The sequence below is a fragment of the Pseudorasbora parva genome, chromosome 15, assembly GCF_024679245.1.
Source record: "Pseudorasbora parva isolate DD20220531a chromosome 15, ASM2467924v1, whole genome shotgun sequence".
Lineage (NCBI taxonomy): Eukaryota > Metazoa > Chordata > Actinopteri > Cypriniformes > Gobionidae > Pseudorasbora > Pseudorasbora parva.
In genome coordinates this window covers 16,838,793-16,863,914 of record NC_090186.1, presented here as the reverse complement: position 1 = coordinate 16,863,914, position 25,122 = coordinate 16,838,793, and the positions used below count along the sequence as shown (strand labels likewise).

At 38.8% G+C, this 25,122-nt stretch overlaps 1 long non-coding RNA gene across 1 annotated transcript; it reads left to right on the top strand.

Moving 5' to 3' along the window:
• Positions 1-9,577: 9,577 nt before the first annotated feature.
• On the top strand, positions 9,578-10,311 carry LOC137041204 (uncharacterized). The gene is made up of 2 exons (XR_010898064.1): positions 9,578-9,721; positions 10,132-10,311. It is a non-coding gene; the product is annotated as an uncharacterized lncRNA (long non-coding RNA).
• Positions 10,312-25,122: the final 14,811 nt, after the last annotated feature.

The following is a 25,122-nucleotide window of genomic DNA, read 5'->3' as shown; positions in this document are numbered from 1 at the left end:
AGTGATTATAAAGAGAGCGCTTTTTGCACACTGTCTTGGCAATATTTAAAAAAGAAAAACAGTATTAATAGACCTATAATATATTCATAATTTGTATAAAACTTTTGTTTTCCATTCTTGACAAGCGGCCACAAATACTTCCAATAGATTGGCCCATATCAGCATATAAATGCGGAATTAACTCACTAAATTGTGATGACTGACCTAGTTTCCTAAAATAAAGTGTTACCAGACAAATTAAGACAAATTATTTGTTGATTTTTTTAATTTATTTTTTTTCACAGAAAGAAAGTCATACAGGTTTGGAATGATATTAGGGTGAGTAAATTATGCCAGTTTGGGTTGAACTATCCCTTTAAAAAGGAAAACATTTTTTTTAAAGGGGTCATGAATTGCGAAATCAGCTTTTCATTCAGCCTTTGATATATGTAGTGATTTTTACTTTTGTCCACCCAAGGACACTAAGTAAGAGAGTGATTGGTACTCACGTCACCGCTGACGTTGTGAATTTGGATCACACGTCACTTAAGGTGTGGTTATGAGTACATCAGATGACCACCTTCCCCCCTGTTAGTTTGGGACACTAGTCAAGGCCTTTTACCTTGGCTGTATGAGAACACTCCGCACAGGAGGCTGCCCAGTCATTTATAATGAATGTAAAGGGGGGAGAGTTGGTCAGCTGATTTATCTGAAAGATTGGTGAGATTTCTAACTTGTAGAGCCTTTTCTGCCTTATCAGCACACGGAAGACACAATTGTAATAAAATAGATTTTATTAACAAAAGATAAACAGAACAATTAACACAACTACTAAATGAATACAATGAATGATAAAGGAATAAAGTGCGTAAAATGCATAAAATACATGTGAGTAAGTAAAGTGTGGCTATAGAAGAGTTACGTTATCTTATGGAAAGATAAACTGTTGTTTCTCTGAAACTAAGGTGAAGAACCTTATTATGCATTAAACAAATAAACGAAAGAAGATTATTTGTTATTAACTAGCATCAGTTATATTACCTCTAATGTAAATTAGAAAATCATATACTGATAATATAGAACAATGCCAAGATCTCTAGAAAGAGGTTTGGTTAAGTGATATTTACGTTCCACGTGGTTGAGTAAGCAGTCCGATGGTGATGACTTCTTCCAATGGTTTTGCTGGGAGACAGTGCAGTGAAGAAAGGAGCTGGAATCTGTTTCAACAGCCTTGAACACGAAGATCTGTGGAATGCTGATCTCCTGGGGCACCAAAGGGTCCTAAAATCTGGAACACGCAGATGAGGCCCTGAAGTAGGTGCAGAAGGTCCTTAATCTGGAACACGCAGATGAAGGAACCTTGAAGTGAAGGTTTGCTCTCCTGAGCTTAACCTTGTTGCAAATGTCTCTGTGTGTCTTCTGCCTCTTTGGACCAGACACTCAGAAGTTGGTCAATCTGCTCTGATCTCTTTAGCATGGAGACTCTGGACGTGCTGTAGTCGTCTCGCTGGACTAAAACTCTGAACGTAGTGTTGGTTAATGTCTCTTTCCTCACAGGCTGGAGGCTCAGAACGTTGTCATATCTGTTGCTGCCTCACAAGCTGTAGATTCAGATCCTCGGATCTTGTGTTGTCTCTCTGGTTAAACCAGAGGCTCAGAACTTGGTTGCTCTGTCAAAGTCTAATCCTCGGCGGACAGACTCAGAACTTGGTGAACTGTTTGTCTCTCGGATGTGGAGACTCAGAACCTGGTTGCTCTGTCACAGTCTAATCCTCAAGGGACAGACTCAGAACTTGGTGAACTGTTTGTCTCTCGCGTGGAGGAGACTCAGAACAAGGAGTGTCTATTGAAAGGGTACCTTTATCCTTTTCCGAATAGGAGGAGATTGCAATTTGGCGCTTCTCCATTCCAGTGTTGCTATTGGCTGCTGGCATCAGAGAGGGCACACAGTGTGGCCCACCCTTCTTTCCCCTGTGGAACTCATTTGCATACTGTACACAGTTAGAAGTCTTTAAAGGGTCTTTAAAGTCCATCAATGCATTTCTCACTTTCCAAACCACAATCAGAATACCCTTGGCAATATACTAAACAAATAGACACCAAACATGATGGAAAAAGATTGAACTGTCATGTGTTCATTCATTTGTTCATTAACAGCTGCATTTGTGGAAGATGTTGCATTACAAATAGCTGTCACTGAGAATACTTATTTCTCTGAATAAGTATGAGATGGATGTGTGTAGTTTACATCAGTCTTAAGGTTTCCAAACATAGTTGTGAATGGATTTGGATGGATCAGTTTTGGTCTTTCTTTGTTTCACCCACTACTGCTGAAGTCCTGAGGAATGTTTATGGCCGTCACAAATCAGGTCATTAGGGATCCATCTTTAGATGGGTGAAGGGCAGAAACTGCATGTGGACCAATGAGAAATCCTGTCCTTCCTGGGCTTGGTACTAGAGGTCTTCTTCTTGCCCTCAAAGAGGTGTCTGGATGTTGTCCAAGCATCTTTATCTGATGGGTTGGACATCTTGTTTGTGCTAGTCCAACAAGATCCAATCAAAATGGAGCAAACCTTTGTCCACTGTTATGGGCAAAGAGGGGCCCGGCCATAAACTGGGCCCTGGAATTCTGGTGTCCACTACATACCCCCCTGATCGGCTTGATCGAGGACCTGAAGTCGTTGATCTGGGCGATGCACTGAAAGGGAACAGCAGGAACAAAACACACACACCTCACCTCTCCCTTTTAACCAATGGCATTGGAAATAAAATTTGGCTCAGTATTTTCTTTACAGAGTTAAATGAGCCAAATAAAAGGTTTGGTAGAATAATTTCTAAACAGGTTAGAAGCTTTCTAGAGAAGGTACCTATGTGTGGATGAAAATTACATTTCCTAAATTTAGCTTAAACAGTTTAGAATATCAAAAGAGTATTCGTTGTGAGATTTAACACTTGAAATGTTTGATCAGATTTAGCAGGAAACCAATTATTTAAATGTCTAGATTGACATAATTTGGTATAGCACTATCCAAGCTGTAAGCCAAGTGCACCTGCTTGGTTTACTTGCATTGCCTGATTAACAGAATCCTCAACTAGTTCACCTGGTACCACCAATGACAAGATTTTATCTTTCATCGCCTTATCAGGAGCAAAGCTCACAAGTAATAATTGCATTATTATACAGACTAATTAATGGGAGTAGTCAAGTTGTATGACATCCATTATCTTGGCTATGCTAGAAGCTCAAGCGGCTGTATGTTGACCAGTACTGGGGGTTGGGAATTTGATTGCTCTGCCTGACGTTTGCAGCTTCCTCTGGAAGGCTACACCACAGGTCTAATCCACTATCTCTTATTTTTGGAGGTCTCCTATAAGAAAATTTGAATGGCTGGAATAGAGAACAAATTATCTAACCCTGGCTGAGATCTGCAATATTTTACTGTACGAGTGGCCAGTGAATTAGTTGATCGGTAATATCATAGGAGGCTTTGACCCCCCTTTCATGACATCCAAAGGGATTGTCATGGGCATGCAAAATCATAACCTTGCGATTTATAGATATTGACTGGAAAGTCTAAACCGAAGCAAAACTAAAATGGAAATTTATGAACCCTTCTTAGGCTGAAGTTGAAGTTTAAAAGTTAACAGGGACTTGATGTCTGCTGAATCTGAAAGACCCTGTTCAGTTATGGGCTACTGCTCTCTCCCCTGACTCTTGTCCACAGTCTGAGATGTTAGGTGGAGGGGGATGGCCCTGACCTGATCATGCTTAGAAGACCAAGTCTCTGTCAGTGGAGTGGTACTCCTCTGACTTGAGGTCTTTGAGGGCTTTAAGAAGTATGTGCTGGATCTCTGCTAAGTTCTCAGCATCCTTACGTTCAGTCCCTCTAGATTTCCAATTCTGACCTCTCTGTTTTTGGCCATTCTCAGAGTTATCTTTACTCTTCTTCGGTCCTTGCAATCTATCCTCCCACTGCCACTGCTTGCTCTCCTTTCTAGGGGCATACCTTTGATTGTTATGACCCCTGTAACCTGAGAGCTTAGGGCTCTGGGAGCTCTGCTGGAAATTGCTGCAATGGACTAATCTGTTTTGGGGAAGTTCTGACTCTACCATTTGAATGGGAGCCTTACAGTCATGTCTAGATTCAAGCAAGGGTGAACATGGCTGCCTGTCTTGTCTGTCTGAGCCTACCTTCCCACTGTCCCAGGCTCGCATGGCAAGCTGCCTCAGTTCTCCTGCAGACATATTTTCAACATCTACCAGGAGTATGAGTGGTTTCCTAACAGTAGGGTAAAGATTACTTACAAACAGACTCTTAAACATAACATCCTCCTCTGCCTTGGGGTCATCTTTGCCAGCAAAATACATTTTCCTTAAGCGCTCATAGTACTCTCTGGGAGACTCATGGCGGCCTTGCTTAATTCGGAAAGCTGAGAGACGAGAGGCAGATGGGTTCTGATATAGAGTATACTCTACCAGAAGAGCTTTACACAATTTGTCATAATTGTTAGCAATATCTGGGCTTTGTCTATCCATGAAGCCATGGACAATCTGTGATGTGGTCTTTCTCAGAAGAAAGACTTTGTCAGTCATGCTGGCCTCAGGAAAGTATGTCAAGGCTGCATTTACATCCTTTAAATACAACTCTATGTTGTGTTTAGTTGTCTCAGTGTTAAAAACCTCTATGTCACGTGCTAATTCTCTTAGAATATGCAGTCTGTTGCTAGATGGTAGCATGTTAGGAAGCTTAGGTAAGGAGCGGAAAGTTTTAGGAGAGTCACTCACAGTTAGGCTGCTTGAGGCTATGACATCACTGTCCTGATGATGCTTTCTCTGTTCAAAGCTATACAACAGGGGGTCCCTACCAGCTGAACCAAAGGAGCGGGGGTGCACACTTTGTAGTTCAGGTTTCTGCTGGGGGAGGCACTTGACTCTATCCAGTTGACTTATCCTGTCTGTATGCTCAATTTGTTGGAGCTTCTTCAGCTCAGAAATTTTGAGCAATGCTGAACTTAACTCAGCTTTAGTCCTTGTCTCACTAGAGCTCAGAGAATTTAACTTCTCTGTCTGTTCTAGCAGGTCATTTTGGGTATGGGCCAACTCTGTTTGCAGAGTGGCCATGTCAGTTTTGACTCTTTTAAGTTCTGCTTCCTGAATCACAGTAATAGACTGTAAGCTTTTTGTCTCAGATGACAATCTACATATTTTAGCTCTTAATCTCAAATTATCCCTATGCAGATCAGCCAGCTCATTTTTGAGTTCCTGGAACAAATCTTTATTCTGTTCTTGGGCGAGGGATATTTTGTCTGTGGCTTGGTTTTGTTGTACAGGCCAATTTAGTGCTAGGCTAGAAAGAAGCTTTATTAGTGAAGCGCCCTTTAAGGCCTGGCTCACTGCTTCAGCGGTCATATCAGCCATCTTTATTTAATATATATATACTTGTGTTGTATATATAATAAATAAATACACCACCCAAACTAGCTAAACTCTGAAAGTTTACCACAAGTGTAAGCAGCTCTAAGCCACTACGACAATGAATGTCACACACACTAGGGGGTGAGAATTCTAGCACTTGTCTTCAATTTGTCAGAAGGCACTACCCTTATCTGACACGTTCATAAAAATTCTAAAACAGTATGGTAGACTTAGGTGAACACCATATGCTATTCTTATATTAGCAATTAGTTATAATCAACAATTACAACGTGTGCTAAAAAAAACATTGCAAGCTTTGTGCCACAATACAATTCTATACACTTTGCAACTAATCCTAGTCATCAATTGTACCATGGGGTTGAGCAGGGAAACTATCAATCAGGCTTGGAGGGAACCACTCGTTGCGACGCAACTGGTTTCTGACTTGGTGAAAGACTTAGTTTCCTGCTAAAGTTACTTCCTTTTTTATCTTTCAGTGTATTAACTTGTGTTGACAAAACAGAAGGCTCATTTCATTCTAAGTTAGCCCACCCAGGGACGCCAATTATGTAGTGATTTTTACTTTTGTCCACCCAAGGACACTAAGTAAGAGAGTGATTGGTACTCACGTCACCGCTGACGTTGTGAATTTGGATCACACGTCACTTAAGGTGTGGTTATGAGTACATCAGATGACCACCTTCCCCCCTGTTAGTTTGGGACACTAGTCAAGGCCTTTTACCTTGGCTGTATGAGAACACTCCGCACAGGAGGCTGCCCAGTCATTTATAATGAATGTAAAGGGGGGAGAGTTGGTCAGCTGATTTATCTGAAAGATTGGTGAGATTTCTAACTTGTAGAGCCTTTTCTGCCTTATCAGCACAAGGAAGACACAATTGTAATAAAATAGATTTTATTAACAAAAGATAAACAGCACAATTAACACAACTACTAAATGAATACAATGAATGATAAAGGAATAAAGTGCGTAAAATGCATAAAATACATGTGAGTAAGTAAAGTGTGGCTATAGAAGAGTTACGTTATCTTATGGAAAGATAAACTGTTGTTTCTCTGAAACTAAGGTGAAGAACCTTATTATGCATTAAACAAATAAACGAAAGAAGATTATTTGTTATTAACTAGCATCAGTTATATTACCTCTAATGTAAATTAGAAAATCATATACTGATAATATACAACAATGCCAAGGTCTCTAGAAAGAGGTTTGGTTAAGTGATATTTACGTTCCACGTGGTTGAGTAAGCAGTCCGATGGTGATGACTTCTTCCAATGGTTTTGCTGGGAGACAGTGCAGTGAAGAAAGGAGCTGGAATCTGTTTCAACAGCCTTGAACACGAAGATCTGTGGAATGCTGATCTCCTGGGGCACCAAAGGGTCCTAAAATCTGGAACACGCAGATGAGGCCCTGAAGTAGGTGCAGAAGGTCCTTAATCTGGAACACGCAGATGAAGGAACCTTGAAGTGAAGGTTTGCTCTCCTGAGCTTAACCTTGTTGCAAATGTCTCTGTGTGTCTTCTGCCTCTTTGGACCAGACACTCAGAAGTTGGTCAATCTGCTCTGATCTCTTTAGCATGGAGACTCTGGACGTGCTGTAGTCGTCTCGCTGGACTAAAACTCTGAACGTAGTGTTGGTTAATGTCTCTTTCCTCACAGGCTGGAGGCTCAGAACGTTGTCATATCTGTTGCTGCCTCACAAGCTGTAGATTCAGATCCTCGGATCTTGTGTTGTCTCTCTGGTTAAACCAGAGGCTCAGAACTTGGTTGCTCTGTCAAAGTCTAATCCTCGGCGGACAGACTCAGAACTTGGTGAACTGTTTGTCTCTCGGATGTGGAGACTCAGAACCTGGTTGCTCTGTCACAGTCTAATCCTCAAGGGACAGACTCAGAACTTGGTGAACTGTTTGTCTCTCGCGTGGAGGAGACTCAGAACAAGGAGTGTCTATTGAAAGGGTACCTTTATCCTTTTCCGAATAGGAGGAGATTGCAATTTGGCGCTTCTCCATTCCAGTGTTGCTATTGGCTGCTGGCATCAGAGAGGGCACACAGTGTGGCCCACCCTTCTTTCCCCTGTGGAACTCATTTGCATACTGTACACAGTTAGAAGTCTTTAAAGGGTCTTTAAAGTCCATCAATGCATTTCTCACTTTCCAAACCACAATCAGAATACCCTTGGCAATATACTAAACAAATAGACACCAAACATGATGGAAAAAGATTGAACTGTCATGTGTTCATTCATTTGTTCATTAACAGCTGCATTTGTGGAAGATGTTGCATTACAAATAGCTGTCACTGAGAATACTTATTTCTCTGAATAAGTATGAGATGGATGTGTGTAGTTTACATCAGTCTTAAGGTTTCCAAACATAGTTGTGAATGGATTTGGATGGATCAGTTTTGGTCTTTCTTTGTTTCACCCACTACTGCTGAAGTCCTGAGGAATGTTTATGGCCGTCACAAATCAGGTCATTAGGGATCCATCTTTAGATGGGTGAAGGGCAGAAACTGCATGTGGACCAATGAGAAATCCTGTCCTTCCTGGGCTTGGTACTAGAGGTCTTCTTCTTGCCCTCAAAGAGGTGTCTGGATGTTGTCCAAGCATCTTTATCTGATGGGTTGGACATCTTGTTTGTGCTAGTCCAACAAGATCCAATCAAAATGGAGCAAACCTTTGTCCACTGTTATGGGCAAAGAGGGGCCCGGCCATAAACTGGGCCCTGGAATTCTGGTGTCCACTACATATATAAAAGTTCATTGTGATATCCACAAGTTTCCTACGCCCCATGAACACTTGCGTCAAAAGTGGGCGCGTCTTCCGGTTCGAAATAAACAAGCGGGACGACATTGACATTTAACAATTGACAGTCATTCAAGCTATCCAAACGTGCTAACTATGTGGGAACACAACCTCAACGAACTTAAAAATGGTGAAACAACAGTACCTTTACCCTCCGCTGTAGTTGGTTGGGAAGATGACGTAAAAAAGTGGCCTCGTATCACGTACGGTGGTATTTTTTAGCTATTTTCTTGATTCAGTAGCCTGTGATGGTAAGGCAATGAGCAATTTGAAAAGCTCAGAGGCGTATCAGTATTTGCATAGTGATAAAGTCGGTCGGGTGTTATTTAAGGATGTTGGAAACAACCTAGTTTATCTAATAGCGGACGTTGAGCCGAGCGAGAGCCTTCACGTATCCCATCATAAGGCTTGGGTGCTAGCATCGGTGACAGGTGAAGTAAGTTAACTTAAGGCCGGAACACACCAAGCCGACGATCGGCCGTCGGGCAGTTTTTGTGCGTCGGCCAACTAAGTTTCCTCGGTGTGTTCCACACAGTTCCACATCGTCGGCTGGCGTTGGTCCTCGTCGGCTGTTTTTCAGCCGATTCGACATGTTAAATCGGCGTCGCCGCATGTCGGGCAGTCGGGACATATGATCGTTCTGATTGGCTGTCCAGCTAGCAAACCAGTGCACGAGAAAATAAAACGGAAGTGACGAAGCAAGTAAACAACAGAGTCAAGAGGGAACACAGAACGCCTGTCTCATTTGTTTATTTTCCTCATTCCAATACACGTGAATATTGTTAAAAGATATGGCTGTGTGGACCGAGGCAAGTGAGGACAAATTGATCAGCATGATCCAGTAAAGGCAGGTATGACATTACAGAAAAATGTTAACGTTATGTCAACTGTGTGGCGAAAGCAGAACCGTGGCGTGAGATCGCAAATAAAGTTGTCATGTCAGGTAAGATTTCCTTTTTTGCAATAGTTTTTTCTTCTTCAGTAGTCCATATTTTAAAAAAAACTGCATGTTAGATTGTTGTGTGCAACTTTCATCTTTGCACAGCAGTTAATTTCACATTCAAAATGCACTAAAGATATCAAAACACTTAATGCATGTCTTCATGTCCAAAAGCAATGATAAATCCACAGTTTAGCCCTTATATATTTCGGTTGTACTAACTGTGTGGAGAGTTTTGCAAAAGTGACCTAAATGTATTGAGAAATGTGTTCAAGCGACTGTAAAAAAAAATGCTGTCATCCAGAATACATCCAGTTAAAAGTAGAAAAAAAATGAACATTACAATAGCCATGAAATTGACATAACTCAGCGTAATGTTTTTTTTTTTTTTTTTGTCCCCCCTCAGAAAAAAGAGCTCAAGAAGCGGTGGGATTCATTGCGAACCCAGTACATGTGTTACAAGAAACATGGACCCTCAGGAAGTTCTGGAGCTCAGAAGACCCACCTGCAGTTTCTAGAACCTCACACAAAAAGGAAGGAGTGCACCTCAAATCTAACTATCAGGGTACACACACACACACATTATATATATATATATATATATATATATATATATATATATATATATATATATATATATATATATATATATATATATATATATGTGTGTGTGTGTATATAATTATTTTATTTATTTTTTTCTTTCCATTTGAACAAATGAACATTTTGCTTTTGGTAAAGTGGCCAATGAATGTTCAGATGGGTCTATTTACAAGTAATTCAACAAATCAACTTCCACAATGCGCATCTGAATAGATCCATTTAGCCAATTTGCAGGGTATTGTTTTAGCTATGCCCTGTTATTGTTATGGGTTATTGGTGAACAAGTGTAAGAATCTATTGTATCACATTGTTCACATTTTGATTGTGTCTTTAAGGAACCTTTGTCTGAAAGTGAATCCTGTTTACCCTCAGATGGTACCAACAGTGACACCTGGATTGGCCCCCGTGAGGAGCCCAGCTTCATTACGGCGGAGCTACGGCCCAGTACACCCTTGGCTGAATCTACACATATAGCTACTTTTATAGCTATTCTCTATATAGCTATTTGTGCCCATTGTACTGAACATTGAAAAATAAAAAACTTTGACTTTGGGTACTTGCATTCACAGTTCTTTATGTAAAAAAGGATCACAAGACACAAGATGATGCAGAATTCTAACCCTTATTTTGCTATTTGACATCTAACTAGCAGGGTAAATAAACACAATAAACACATCTGTATTGATGTTTTCATTTAAGAATAAATAGATTTTCAATTAATAGAGACATATTTTCATTATGTGTAACTTCCACAATACAATGTTATCAAAGTGCAATATCTGTAAATTAATAGTTAGCATGGTTACTGTCAGTTAAGTTCAGTGTATGGTTTAGTGTTACATTATTTTCATTAACATTTCTGTGCCACTGGAGATTTCATTTCCAAACTGCTGTTATGTGATGTGCAAGAAGCAGCATGATATCATTTTGAAGAAATGTCACCATAGGCATGTTTCCAATGAATAAAATATATACAAATTCTGTCATAATTCATTGAACTAGCACCAAGCATTGTCACAAACATAATTTACTGTAAATCAGACAGAATGCGTCATACACATATATTTATTTAAACAATCCTTTGGGTAAGTGGCCATTGTTCAGATTGTGTCACATTAACTTCCACAATGCATCTGAATGAGCCAATTTGCAGGGTATTGTTTGAGCTATGCCCTGTTATTGTTATGGTTCATTGATAGGTGAACAAGTGTAATAATCTATGGTTTCACATTTTGACTTCGGGTATCCATGGTTTCACCCATTATTGAGCGTTCCTCGTATTTTTCGCGTCCGCTTCTACCTTTTCTCTTCCACAAGTAAACGACCAAGGGCTGACAACGGCAATGCCATTTGCAACGTTCTGAAATGCACGAATCCGTCTGTGTGGGGAAACGAAAACGACAGCTGATATCTTTATAGCTCTTCCGGTTTCCCGCTTCGAATAACGAAAACAGACTACTGCCACCAGCTGGAACGGAAAGGTATTTCCTCTAACGCAGGCGCAGAACGGACGCGCTATTGGCCGTCGGATGTCGAGCGTCGGCTTGGTGTGTCAGGGCAACTTTGGACCCAAGACGCTGCCGACGTGAGCCAACGTGAGCCGACTCAGCAGTTTGCTTTCGTCGCCACTAGTTGATCGGCGTCGGCTTGGTGTGTTCCTAGCTTTACAGACAGCGGGTTGTTCATGGATTGCAGGGCCAGGACGCTCTTGTAGTCATGCAGCAGCACTTTTGTGGAAGGTCGGTAAAGTAAGGACAATTAAGTGCACTGTGTTTGTTTATTGTATTGCGATATTATTAATTAACTAATAAATACTAAATTGAAATTTTTAGTGTGTGTCATTCATTCATGTTTTGCATATGTTGCTTCACAGGAACTTTCACTTAACCCTTGTGGCACAATCTGGTAAAAAAAAAAGTACAAATTTAAAATTTGAAGCCTTGCCAACAACACAATGAAAGCCTAAGATGTGAATAGCGCTGGTTTACACTATACAATCAGTTTTAGTCCACGGATATTCTGAAGAAATAAATGCACAAAGACAGTAATTATCAAAACATTTTTTACTTGCACATTCAGTTAGCAGTGGTATCCAGAACATTTAATTAAATAAAATTAGCATGTCGAGCCCTGGGTCGGCGTCTCTTCTCCGGTGGCTTCTCGTAACCCAGAAAAAGCGTTGGGTACGGGTTATCCTGTGTTGGCTTCTTGTCAACGAAGTGAAACGATCACACAAACAGATGTTTGGGTGTTTTTTTTAAGTTTAAGTTCTTCAACCATATTCTTTTTGGTTCGTCGTCTATTGGGAGACGATGGAAACTGTACCATCGTTGGCAGGAACACTCTGACTTAGTTATGTTCAAAACACTCACGTTTACGCCACTGAATTAGTTTAGTCCGGTTATTTGTACACCCGCGAACAGCACATGTTGTCCCTGAGCCCCGCAACGACATCTCTCTTAAAGGTTTGCGACTTTACATATTAAAACAATGATCCGAATAATTAAATAAAAACGTAGCCTCGTCACTAACTAGCACACAAAATACCATTGGCATACTACTTCCGCTGTCTCACCGGAAGTTGTACCCACGTTCTTTTTTACAGTAGCGCCCCCCGGAAAAAGGTGGATAGGAATATCCTGTAAGTTAGTCAAGGAAAAGTGCTGAAAGGTTTAGTCTGCATTTTTGTTGCATTTCCATTGTTTTGGCCAGCAAGAGTCACCAGAATCATTTTGCGAAGTAAAAGTTCAATTGATTTGAAGCTTTGAAAATCTTAATATTTCCCATATTGAGATCCACGTGACTCATTTTTTCTGATAATTTTCAGAGACATCGGTTTGAGCTTGAATGTGTCTGTCTTGTGCCTTGTTTCATGTGTCATGTACTCATTGGTTGTTGAGCCATGTGTTTTTCTGTTCTGTTTTGTCATTGGTTTGTCACTGTTCTGTTCTGTTTTGTCACTGTTCTGCTTTGTCACAGCCTTTATGTTCCATTGTTCCCTGTAATGGATGTTGATTTTGTTTAGTTTAAGTTCATATTTCAAGTCTTTATTTATTTTGTTTATTTGAATAAATCTGCATGTTGGTTCTCACTGCAGCTCACATCAGTGTAATTTAATCACAAAATCATTATTGCTCTAGCCCTCTCAATGGATGGGTTTGCTTTTTGAGTACAGCTCTCATTGCACCTGATGCTAATAAAGGTTACACCACCCATGAGACTCTAGGGCCATTTCTCAATTCGCGTTCTTGTCTAGCCAGGTGCATTTCAAATCCCTGGATGTGTTCTTGATCCACCCCTTTTATTCAGAATGCACATGTGCTGACTTAAGGCAGCCAGGTATACCAGAATGCATCTCGCACCGACCAAAAAGTGTCAATAGCGGATGAGGGAACCTGCGTATTTTATAGGGGTGATGAATTGAGGAATAAACTTTCCCTTGAGCTTTTGACATATAAAAGGTCATGGTAATAAAAGAATATCCTGTAAGTTTCAGAGCTGAAAACTTCCTTGTTAGTGCGCGACGAAACACCACCTATACAGCCCGTATAATCCAGTAGCTATCCTATCTATAGCGCTATTCCTGGTTGTGGAAGAACACAGCCGCTGCATAAGCTTTCTTCTGATCGTAATATTAGGAATGAGTGGTTAAACTTTATTTTTAAGTTCCAGCTCACATGGGGAAGATATATTCACTTCAGTTCACTGCAGAATCGTTTGTAAGCAAATCTTCAGTCGATGCTCGATTTGGATCCGACAGGAATGGTGCAACACACTTATGTGAGTAAAATGTGTTGCACTGTTATAGATCGTTTTGCTTATGTGTACATGTCTAACGGAGCATACCTTTAGTACGTTGGACTCAGACACGTATGGGCCAGGGCTCGCAAAGCCTGGCAGGCCGATGAATCTCTTATTAGAGATAAAACGGAAGTATTCCGTTCTTGTTCTGCTATTCTCTCTCTCGAGTTGACATCTGAAGGGCGGCGCGCGTGGCGAACGTGCATGTGTGTGCGTGCGGTTCGCGCTTATATCATCCGATCGTGCGGGCTATGTGTAATATAAAAATAATAGTCCAATCAATCGCGGGTCGATGAAAAATAAAACATTGTGTTTGTTTGATAAAGACGTTTACAAGCCCTGTGATCGAGATCAATCATTCTGGTTGCTGCTTTTCCCTCAATCTCTCCTCTTTCATGTCACTGAACTGACATGGGAGTTTAAGCTCATTAAATATGCAAATCGTATCCAATCCTAGCTGTGGGCGTTTACTTCCAAGTCTCCAGTGCAGCACACCCATCAGAACCCAGCGTTTTGGAGAGAGCCTCAAAACCAGTGTAGAAAATAGCCTATTACTTATTAGTTATGATGTTTTTGAATGTAAAAACCACTCAAATATCATTAGTTGACCTCAAACAACAGTATAATTATTTTTTTTTAAAGCCAGTTCATGACACCTTTAAAAATACTACCGTGTCACGAAATGTAGTTTTAAGAGTTTATCAGGTGAGAATCTAGTTGTTTAAAGCTGTGGTTTGATCTGCCGTTTTATCAGAGTTGTGAGATCTAGTTGATCATCAGAGGCTTAGCGCTCATTAACCACAGCGAGAAACAGCCGTACCTCGGTTAGGCCTTCTGATGTCTGCCGCTGACTCTGATGTCTCTGTAGAGGTTAAACATGAGAAAGAATTAATTTTGTGTAGATCTAACGGATGATCTTTGGTCTCATGAATCTCTAATTTGTTCCCTGGGAAAATTAAGTTTCATAACTTTATAAATTAAGATTATAACTTTATTTATAATTAAGGCTATAATTTTATATATTTTCATAACTTAATATATTTAGGGTATTTTAGTTTACCATTATAGCCCAATAGAGCACTGACTTGTATGTTTTACAGAATTTTTACAAATTTCTTATTATATGGCTTCTTATACATTTTACTTATATACTTTTATAATGACTATTATTGATCATGAAAACTGGCATTTAACAAAAAGATACAGTGTTGAGGTTTGTTATATATATTTTGGGTTGTGTGAAGATATACGTGTCAATATACATGCTGCCTGAACCACATTGGTGTGGCTATTTTATTTTTATGAAAAGAGCATAGTTGTGTAAAATAAAATGTTGCATTTTATTGTTGCCTAAAATATACATACCAGAGATAACTGGGGGACAACAAGCTGAGAGACGTCATCAAGAATGCAGCAGTTCCATTTTACAGATTTAATTATCTACCTGCACAACAAATTAAGTGAGCTTTGTTGACTAAGTGGATATTTAATTACTTTAGTACTTTTTCTCTAGAAATAAAAGTGGAAAATGTTGTTAAAAGTACATTTACACAAACTGACAACAAACTGCAACTTTCAGATGCCATCTTTATTTTTTTTCAGCTCAACTGTTACAGAACAAAGCACAAGATATCAAAAGGCAGCGGAGGATATTTATGCTGCCTTCAAAATTCGATCAGATGACGATGTCTCAGGAGACAGGAAGTGAAGCTGACATTGGACACAAATGTGCCTTGTTGCCTTCCTGCCTGGGAATGTATCCTCCAATGGCAGCATTTTTAAGTTTTTGGATGCAGCCAGGGTCAGTTTTTCCAAGGCACAGCAATACGAAAAGAAGTAAACACTACATCAGAAAAAAGAAGAGATGCTGCAAGTAGGAGGTGAAGTTATTTTAATTATACATTATTTAATTAATTAATTAATTTGTTACATTTATATAGTGCTTTTCTAGACACTCAAAGCGCTTTACATATAGAAGGTGGGAATTTCCTCAACCACCACAAATGTGCAGCATCAACCCGGATGATGCGACATGATTGCTCCAGAACGCCCACCACCCACCAGCTTATGGTGGAGAAGAGACTGAGTGATGAAGCCAATCAGGATAGGGGGATGATTAGGAAGCCATAATGGATAGAGGCCAATGGGCAAACACCCCTACTCTTTATCGAAGGACATCCTGGGATTTTTAATGACCACAAAAAGTAAGGACCTCAGTTTAACATCTCATCCAAAGGTATAATCCACTTTTATAGATTTCAAGAGCATATGATGTGAGATGAATAATTTATAATAAATACTGCAATATTCAATAAAAAATAAAACTTGTCAATTTTGATGTCATAGCTACTTAAATGTCCTTTTAAGATAACAGCATCATCAAGGTGATCTAAAGCTGGATAATATAAGGATAGACAAACGCAAACCGGAGGTGAAAAAGCTAAAAGATGATTGATGAAACATTATAATCCTACCACAGCCATTTCATGCAATAATTTCTCCTTTGAGGCCTTAAATTAAAACAAATGTAGACTATATTTTGTCTCTGTCATTCTTCACACATTTTTCATTTCTAAAAATTTACAGATGGTATCATAAGAGTTATTTTGCCAAGCTGCTTTTGTGATTTTCAGTGTTCTAAGTTGGGGATGTTGAGTGTTTGGAAAGTATGTAGCCACATCATTAGTGTCTTCGTCCCCTAAGGCCCTGGACACAACATTGAAAGCCCAGTTACATAAGCAAACACATTCTCAACAATAATCCTCCCGGCTGTTTCAGTCAAATAACCCTCTGTAGATATACCCACACACACATCAATGACTTGTGCACACAGAAAAATGAATAAATTATCTTGTTTCAACTTCTGCCTTTATGTCTGCGGTCCAGTGATCCTAGTGATGTGTAGAGGTGCTGGTCATATAATTAGAATATAATCAAAAATGTCATTAAAAAAGTGAAACTTGATTATTATATTCATTCTTTAGACACAGACTGATATTTTATATATATATATATATATATATATAAATATATATATATATATATATATATATATATATATATATATATATATATATATATATATATATATGTGTGTGTGTGTGTGTGTGTGGTTATAAATGACAACTAAAGAAAAATCCCAAATTCAGTATATCAGATAATTAGAATATTGTGAAAAGGTTCAGTATTGAAGACACCTGGTGCCACACTCTAATCAGTTAATTAACTCAAAACACATCTGTATTTGCACTCATCAAATGATTATATTTCCAACGTGTTTTCGCCTCGGTGAGTAATGTAGTCAATCACAGACATGTTTGTAGATTTCTACAACAGAATTGGCTAATCACAGGTGTTGAATCCACTCACCGCTCGAGTGTTTGTCCAGGCGCTGAGTTTAGTTAACAAGCTCGTCTCTGTAAGTGCAGACATTGTGAAAATAAGAGATTCATTGTATACCAGCTTTACTGTGGAAATCTGGGAGATTGTGTTTATTGAATGAGTGACAGCTTTTAGTGATTAAAAAAGAGGGCACTCTTTGCGCGCTGTCTGGGCAGTGGTGGAGGAAGTACTGAATCTCAGTACTTAAGTAAAAGTACAAATAACCAGAGCCATACTTAAGTAAAAGTAGAAGTACTACAACGACAATCCTACTTAAGTAAAGTAAAAAAGTACTTGATTTTTAGTATTAAAAGTAAAAGCACTTGATTTTAAATGTACTTTTAGTATTAAAAGTAAAAGTACTTGATTTTAAATGTCCTTTTAGTATTAAAAGTAAAAGTACTTGTATAACAATTTATTATCTTAATGTCTATATTCTAATAATTAAAAAGAAGAAAACAGTATGGGCTGTGGCGTTTTAATTAAGTTAGTTTTGGGTTAATGTAGGCTAATTGTGCGTATCATCTGTTGTCCAGTTTACATTCTGACTCACAATATCAGGGTGATCTGCAGAGTTAAATATCTATTTAGAAGTAACATTTTCATCAGCTTTGATGTATTTAAATCTTCATATTTATGAGGATTAATCTTAAATATAGGATATGCTTTAGCGTTCCTTTTATATTCTTAAATTTTATCAATAAATTAAATTAGAATAACGCTATATGGTTGTTAAATTAATTAATTTACACAAATTACAACTGCATTAAATAATGTTATGGGATTGTTTTAACTATATATTTTTAATACAATAAGAAATGTAGGAAAGAATGTTTAAACATGAAACTAAACTACCAGTAGGTGGCGACAGGTCTTGTTGAGTGAGTCATTGAGTCAGTTCGTTCAAACGGCTGATTCGTTCATGAATGAGGCAGTCGTTTATGAACAGGTCATTGAATCTTTGATTCAACAGATTCATTCAAACGCTGAATCATTAATTAACACACTATTGCTGTGAGATGCGTTGTGGTTCTGATGTGGAAATATGATCTGATCTTGGAAATATTTCCGCTGCTGTAATAGAACAAAAGCAGTTTATATTGCATCTAAAACGTAAGTGACTAATTTTAATTAATTGTTTATGGAACTGTCATGAAATCAGTGTCACATTTTCAGTCGTGATGGTATTCAGGAAAACAGCATGTTTTGGCTGTGTCATGTGATGTTTTTTAACTCTATTATATGTTATTAAAATACAAAAACCTTCACATTTTGAATATTCACTGCAGTATGTTACTGAGTTTCTCTGTACGAGCGGCGTTTTTTTTTTCCATCTCTCCTTGAGAGGCTGCGCAATTGTCAACAGCGCAACCGTCAGTTCATCTTGCAAAATTTAACTGGTTGACTTAGGTAAGAAAACTTATTTTGTTATCACTGCTAGTAAGACGAACGCATGTAGTAGTACTTATTTACATTGGGTTTAATTTTAAGGTTCTATAAAGAGCAATATTTGTGGTTATCGCTGGAAGAGCATCGTATATTTCAGATGGCACTTGACGCAGTTCCGTTGGCTTTACTTCTCGTGTGTGGAGCTCGTCTTCCCGGGGCAGGTAACGTAACTTTTCTCTGTTTTTTCACCGTTTTGTTGCAACTTGCAAATGTGAAGTTAACTTAGCTAAATCCACGTGAAGTCAGTCTATTAACAGTGTTACGTTTTAGAGCCGCAATTTTATTTCTTTCCATGCATCTGTTAATTTTATTGTGGTAATGTCCGTCCTGAGTGGCTAGCAGCGAACACAGCTCATGCCTTTAAGATGCTGCTTTTTTTTTTACAAATTGATCCGAGGCAAGGCAATTTTAATTGTACAGCACATTTTGCAAACATTTAGTTTCAAAGGGCTTTACACAGCATCATGACAACAGCCCCTGCCCTTAATTTCTCAAGTAGGTGCTTGATCTAGATATGTGACCTTAATCTGTAAATTAAATTAATGATGATTTTCTTCAGAATTTCTTTTTATCTGAATATTTGTTGGTAACGCATCGTGTAGGTCTTAAATTTACATCTTTATGGTCTTAAAGGTCTTAAATTTTACTTATTGTAACCTGCATGGACCCTGTACAAAAACATCAAAATGGAGAAGAAGACAAAATAACAGACCAATTTGACACCAAGGCCTGCGAGAAAATAAAATCTAATAAAATAGATTTATAAGCTATGAAAACAATAATGAATGTATTTTCTAGTAATGTGATATGCTTGCAATATATTTCTGACAGTTTTATACTAAGACAATAACAATTTCATGTTGCAGGACACTGAGAACTTGGAGGAACTTGAACAGGTCATAATGGACATTACTGTGACCCCAAAGCCTGGAGCTTCTAGAAGCAACAGCCCAAAGAACATTGGGATCGTCATAGAGGGTGTGGAAGTCATCACAGGCCTTGGAGATATTGCAAGGGCTTGCTCTGTCCTCCTTGGCTTGGCCTATGCGCTGAATCTTGATTATCCCACACAGCTAAAGTACACCTCTGAGGTCTTCCAAAAACTTTTCTTGAAACTGGATGATTCAAAGCTTTCAAGCAAAGTCCAGTCTCTCAAGAGCAAACTTCAGGCTTGAAATGAGACTGTATTGCCGTGCAGACTTTTGTGCTACACAATGTTTATCTTCTACAGAGCTTGAAAATTGCTGAAAGTGCTATGTTTGTCAGTTTGCACTGATCTGTCCCACGAATGTCATGACATTTCAATTGTTGTAAGTTCAAAGTACAAATGTATTTTATTCTGTTCAATTTGCACTTTTATTATTTATGTTTTGGCACATGCCATTATGGAGTATTCTCCTTTTAAGATCTTCATAGCTCTTTTTTATAGTTGAAGTCAGCAATTTGTCCTTTTTCAAATTTCTGGTTTGTAATGCGTGAGCAAACTTCTGGCTTGAAACTGAGACCGTAGTTGGAGTGTACATGTTTTGCTACACAATGTTTAGCTTCCACAGAGCTTGGGACTTGCACATTTAAAAGTCCTATGTTTGTAAGTTAGCACTGATTTGGACTTTTATCCCATGAATGTCAGTGAGATTTCTAGTTCAAGGTACAAAATGTTTTTTTTTTTTTTTTACTTCGAACAAATTATAATTTGCTGCTTTTGTTTTGGTACATGCACATCTGGAGGATTTTTCTTTAAGATCATTATTGATTCAATTTAGTGGCTAAGTGAGGTCATAAAGCATGGGAACTGGTTTATGGACACATCACCATTCTGTATGTCATTTTTTTTTTTACACAATAGTTTAAAGTCAGCATTCTCTCCTTTTTCAAATGTTTGGTTTGCCATGCAAGATCCATCTTCTGGCTTGAAATGTAACTGGTTGCAGTGTTCAATGTGCTACAACGTGTCTAAAGCACAAAAGTGAATTGTTAATACAATTCTTGAGTATTTAAATTCTGTACTTGCTGGGCCATATTTATAAGAAAGGAATATTTAGATTTAATTAATTGCATTGATTAAATTCAAATCTGTGTGCAGATTAATGTAGATGATGATTACTCAATTATGATCTGTAGAATCTAATTAATTTTTATTAGTACTATTTACACATTAGGGAGTTTATCTTTTTCAAATCAACTCAATATTTTTGTTTAGGTAATAATTAATTCTGTACAGTTTTCTATTCAAATCTACTAATATTAAATGTATTAATAATTAAGTAATATTAAGGGTCTCATTTAATTAATATTTACTCAATGCCAAACTTTGTGAAATGCAATTAATAATATTGCTTGTAATCTGTTGCCTCATTTTTATTGAGTAGATATGGTGTTTTTCTTACAGTGTAGAGTTAATGCAAGAAAAGTTCTCTTCAGGGTTATCCCCTTCAACTTTAAAGGTTTATGTGGCAGCTATATCTGCCTACCACATTCCTGTAGTAGATTAAATGCATCAGTGGGGAGACACCCATGGGTAACCCGTTTCCTCCGTGGGACACTGAGGCTGAGGCCTGGGCATGCTCGAGGGTGCCTACGTGGGACTTGGCCATAGTATTATAGAAGGCCTAATGTTAGCCCTGTTTGAGCCTATTGAAGCAGTACCAGAGAAGTTTCTCACATTAAAAACTGTTTCTTCTGGCCATCTCGTCCTTAAAGAGAATAGGGGACTTGCAGGCTCTTTCGGTAGCGCCCTCTTGCCTTGAGTTCGCACCTGGAATGGTGAAAGCATTCTTATTCCCAAGGGAAGGTTATGTTCCTAAGGTCCTCACTAATGTGGCCGGCCCTGTAATGCTGCAGGCATTCTTTCCGCCTCCGTTCCTTAACCAAGACCAGGAGAGATTAAATCTGCTTTGCCCGGTAAGGGCTTTGGGTGCTTATTCCACAGAGCTGCCCTGTGGCAAAAATCTGATCAGTTATTCGTGTTTCGGGTCCCCGAGTAAAGTGAAACCAGAATCTAAGCAGACGTTGAGTAAATGGAAAGTTGAGGCTATCTCTCTCGCATATGAGTCGGCTGGACAGCCTTCACCTTTGAAAGTCCGAGCTCATTCAACTAGGAGTATGGCGGCCTCTTTGGCACTAGTATCAGGAGTTTCGCTTCAAGAGGTGTGTGATACTGCAGGGTGGTCCTCTCCACACACTTTTGTGAGGTTTTACAACCTAGATATAGTCTTAACCCCAGGTTCCCGGGTGTTGGTGGGATGATGATTTCACATATACAGACACTTGGGACTATGGCGACGTGGGCCTTTCGTTCCCATAGCGTTTCGACGCAGCTCGGGTTGCCTCGAAAAAGGAACGTCTCAGGTTACATATATAACCATGGTTCCCTGAGAGGGAACGAGACGCTGCGTCGCTATATCATACTCCCGGCATGCCTGTGACCGACTTGTTCAACTTTTTCAGAAGCTGACGCTGTTTGGTCCGGGTGTGCTTTATAGCCTCTTGGTCAATGACGTCACCCGCCTATGACGTATCGCCACGCTATTGGACATATTTCTCGAGTGCTTCATGACGCAATCAGGCAGAGGCGTTCCCGTAGCATTTTGACGCAGCCTCTCGTTTCCTCTCAGGGATCCATGGTTACATATGAAACCTGAGACGTTCTGGCAATACATGATGATGTTTTCATCATCAATGATTAACCTACATCACTTGATGATATTTTCTCTTGACTTTTTGTGCCTTCACAAATGTGTCTCACAAACATAAAGCAGCCAGAGAAGCATTAATATTACACAGTCAAGGGTCAAGAGCCCAAGTAAAGCAAACATTTATCTCCATCATGGTGCCTTCTAACGAAACTTTTATTTTCATTAAAACAGAAATAAAGTCAGTTAGTTCATATAACTAGGTTTAGGTTTGGTTAGGTTAGGTTTAGGTTGGTTTAATGTTAGGTTTAGTAACTTACAAATTTTTACTTACCGATTTTAAGATTGAACACAATGAAAAAGTCTCCATCTTAATTTGAATCAGTAACAAGCAACAGACGAGGCAAAAGGACCGCCTTTTGTAAATGTCCTCCAATCAGTGAATTAGTTCTTGTTGCCAGACAGAACTCCTTACATGGCCAATCACATCAAAGCCAGATCAGAGTTATTTTAATTATGATTTTGAGTTCATTCAAATTAAAATCTTAAGTTTATGTATATTGTAGGTTAATACGTTATACTAATATAGTATATAGCTATACTCTATATTTTTGAGTTTCTGGACTAAACTAGTAATATTTATTTAAGATTACTTGATTTGTTTAAGTAAAGACACCATTGGGGTTTACAGTGACTTATACAGCATACAAAACGTAGTCAGAACACATCTAACATAACTTAATTTGTCAATTTGAACAGCGCATGTATGATATTTTGGCACATAAATAATCCAGCGCTAGTTTCTGGTTGACATCCCAGGGTCAGTATTGTATGCTAACACTGCTTGCATTCTGTCATAAAACACAAGCAGACACACCGGGCAGCTGCTACTGCTGCATAAAAAGATGACAGATGAGACACTCTACTGGCACTCAAAGAAAGTTAACTTGTCAGTGTGAAAGTTTTTTGGAACCACCAATCTGTTCACCCACCTCTTATTTGTTTATGTGTGTTTTTCAAGCCATCCCGGGTATTTTCCTAAGGATATCGTATATTTATAATGCAATGGCTATCAACATAGAATTTATCACTGCATACAATACTATAAACTCATTTTATTTCTCTTTGACAGCATTATTTTTTTTTGGTATTTTTTTTTTCCTTCTTCAAGATTTCTATATATATCGTGATATATATCATTGTTGGGAATTATTTTGGACATGATAACCTTGTAGTGACAGCCTTACTAACAAGTGTCACTGCATGAGGACAGTCATGACCTCAATGCCTTAATAACTCATGACGAACTCTTATGTTTTTATTGTGTTCCTTGAGGATTGGCTTCAGCGCCTACATCCATGAGAAGAAGATGGCCATCTACTTGGGCTTGTCAAGAATTGAAAATGACATGGACAACGTTATTTTCCACAGAGGCAGTCTATGTATGACCATGCACTTAAAGTGGTTTTACAATTACTAGAAACTGCTGTCTTGCTGCTCAATAAAGACAAATGTCCATTCCGTAAAACAAGCCTGCTGTTTTTAGGTCATACTGTTACAATGGAGTGTCGTCTTCTTCCTGATGAATCATTTATACAGGCGATTTAAAATGCCCCTGCTGATTGTCACATTTGCCCTTACTGCTTCTCCTGCAGAGTATGTTGTTGCTCCAGATCCTGTTGATGATGTTATTACTGAAGATGCTAAAGATGCATGCTGTATGTGCTTCTTGTCCTCCTCTAATGGCCATCCAGCAATATCAGCCATATAAACCTGTGGTAACCCCATGGTAAGCCATGGAACGTCTTGTATGTGTACTGTACCACTCCACAAGCTGCAATTGGTACTTCACCCTCTCATCTCCTATGGCTATTTTGCCATCTGCTCCAGTGCACCTGCCAACTGACATAGCTGTTCGCTGAAGGTTTACATGGCTGCAACAAAAAATGAAAAGGTACACTGATGATAAGTGGAGTGATAGTACTCCTTGTTTCCAGGAGAGAGATAAAGTGAGATTACGGAGCCCCTTGCATGTTCCTAAAGGGCTACAGAAAGTTTACTGATCCTCTCACGTTTACCAAAGGACTAGGGTGGGTACATACTTTCTTAGTGATGAAAAAAAAAACATGCTTCCTATCAAGATGGATGAAGTTCACTCACTACTTCACTACTGTTTTGTGTGCTTCATTGCTTACTAACTTCTGACAGATACCACACTGTGACAAGGTCAAAAAGTCACACAAATATGTTAACTGTGTCTTCTTAGACAAGGAAAGGCTATGTGAGGTTTTAAAATGTATTAAAACAACAGGCAAGATTGTATCTAGGGCCAGCCCTAGCATTTTAGGGGCCCAAACCTCAGAGTTCGAACATTAGCACATGCCACTAACAAAAGCAAACTTTAATAAAGTTATTACTAAGCATTACTGTCTGATCTAGTCTGAAGCTTTAAAGGTCCCATGGCATGAACATTTAATTTATCCTAGCCTGAATATTGTCCCCAAATGGCTAGAAATTTTGATTGGTGTAAACCGAGTTCTGGTCGTCTTTCTCTGCCTTTGAAAAAATAACAGAATTTTCCTGTTTGGATGTCATACCCGGAAAGGTTACCTCCCCTTAGTTAGTAGAGAATGGATTCAGTTTATCAGTCGTGATGTCAGCACAGGCTTTACCATATTGATTCGACAGCACTGCCACAAACAGTGAGTAACAGTGTTCATTAATGCCTGATCTGTAATCAGTGATTTCTGATGTGTAGCTAATCAATTAAGTTCACACTGACTTTTTTTCTAAATTGTTTAATACTGTCAGTCCCGACGCTGGCCGTCTTGATGCCCTAAGCATAATGCATCAGTGAATCAATCCAGTGACTAAAACGATCAACTTCACTTTGTTTCTGTTAATAGCAAAAAACAAATCTGTTTTTTAAATGAATAAACTACAGAGAGCGATCAAAGAACACTCTTTATAATGTTCGGATCTGTCAATCACACGTATATCTGCGGTGTAAACTTGAATGACACTGTTTAGCTGCACAACAGAAACACTTGTATTCATGTTAATGTCATGTTTGTTGTTAGTTATGGTGAAAGCATTTCGT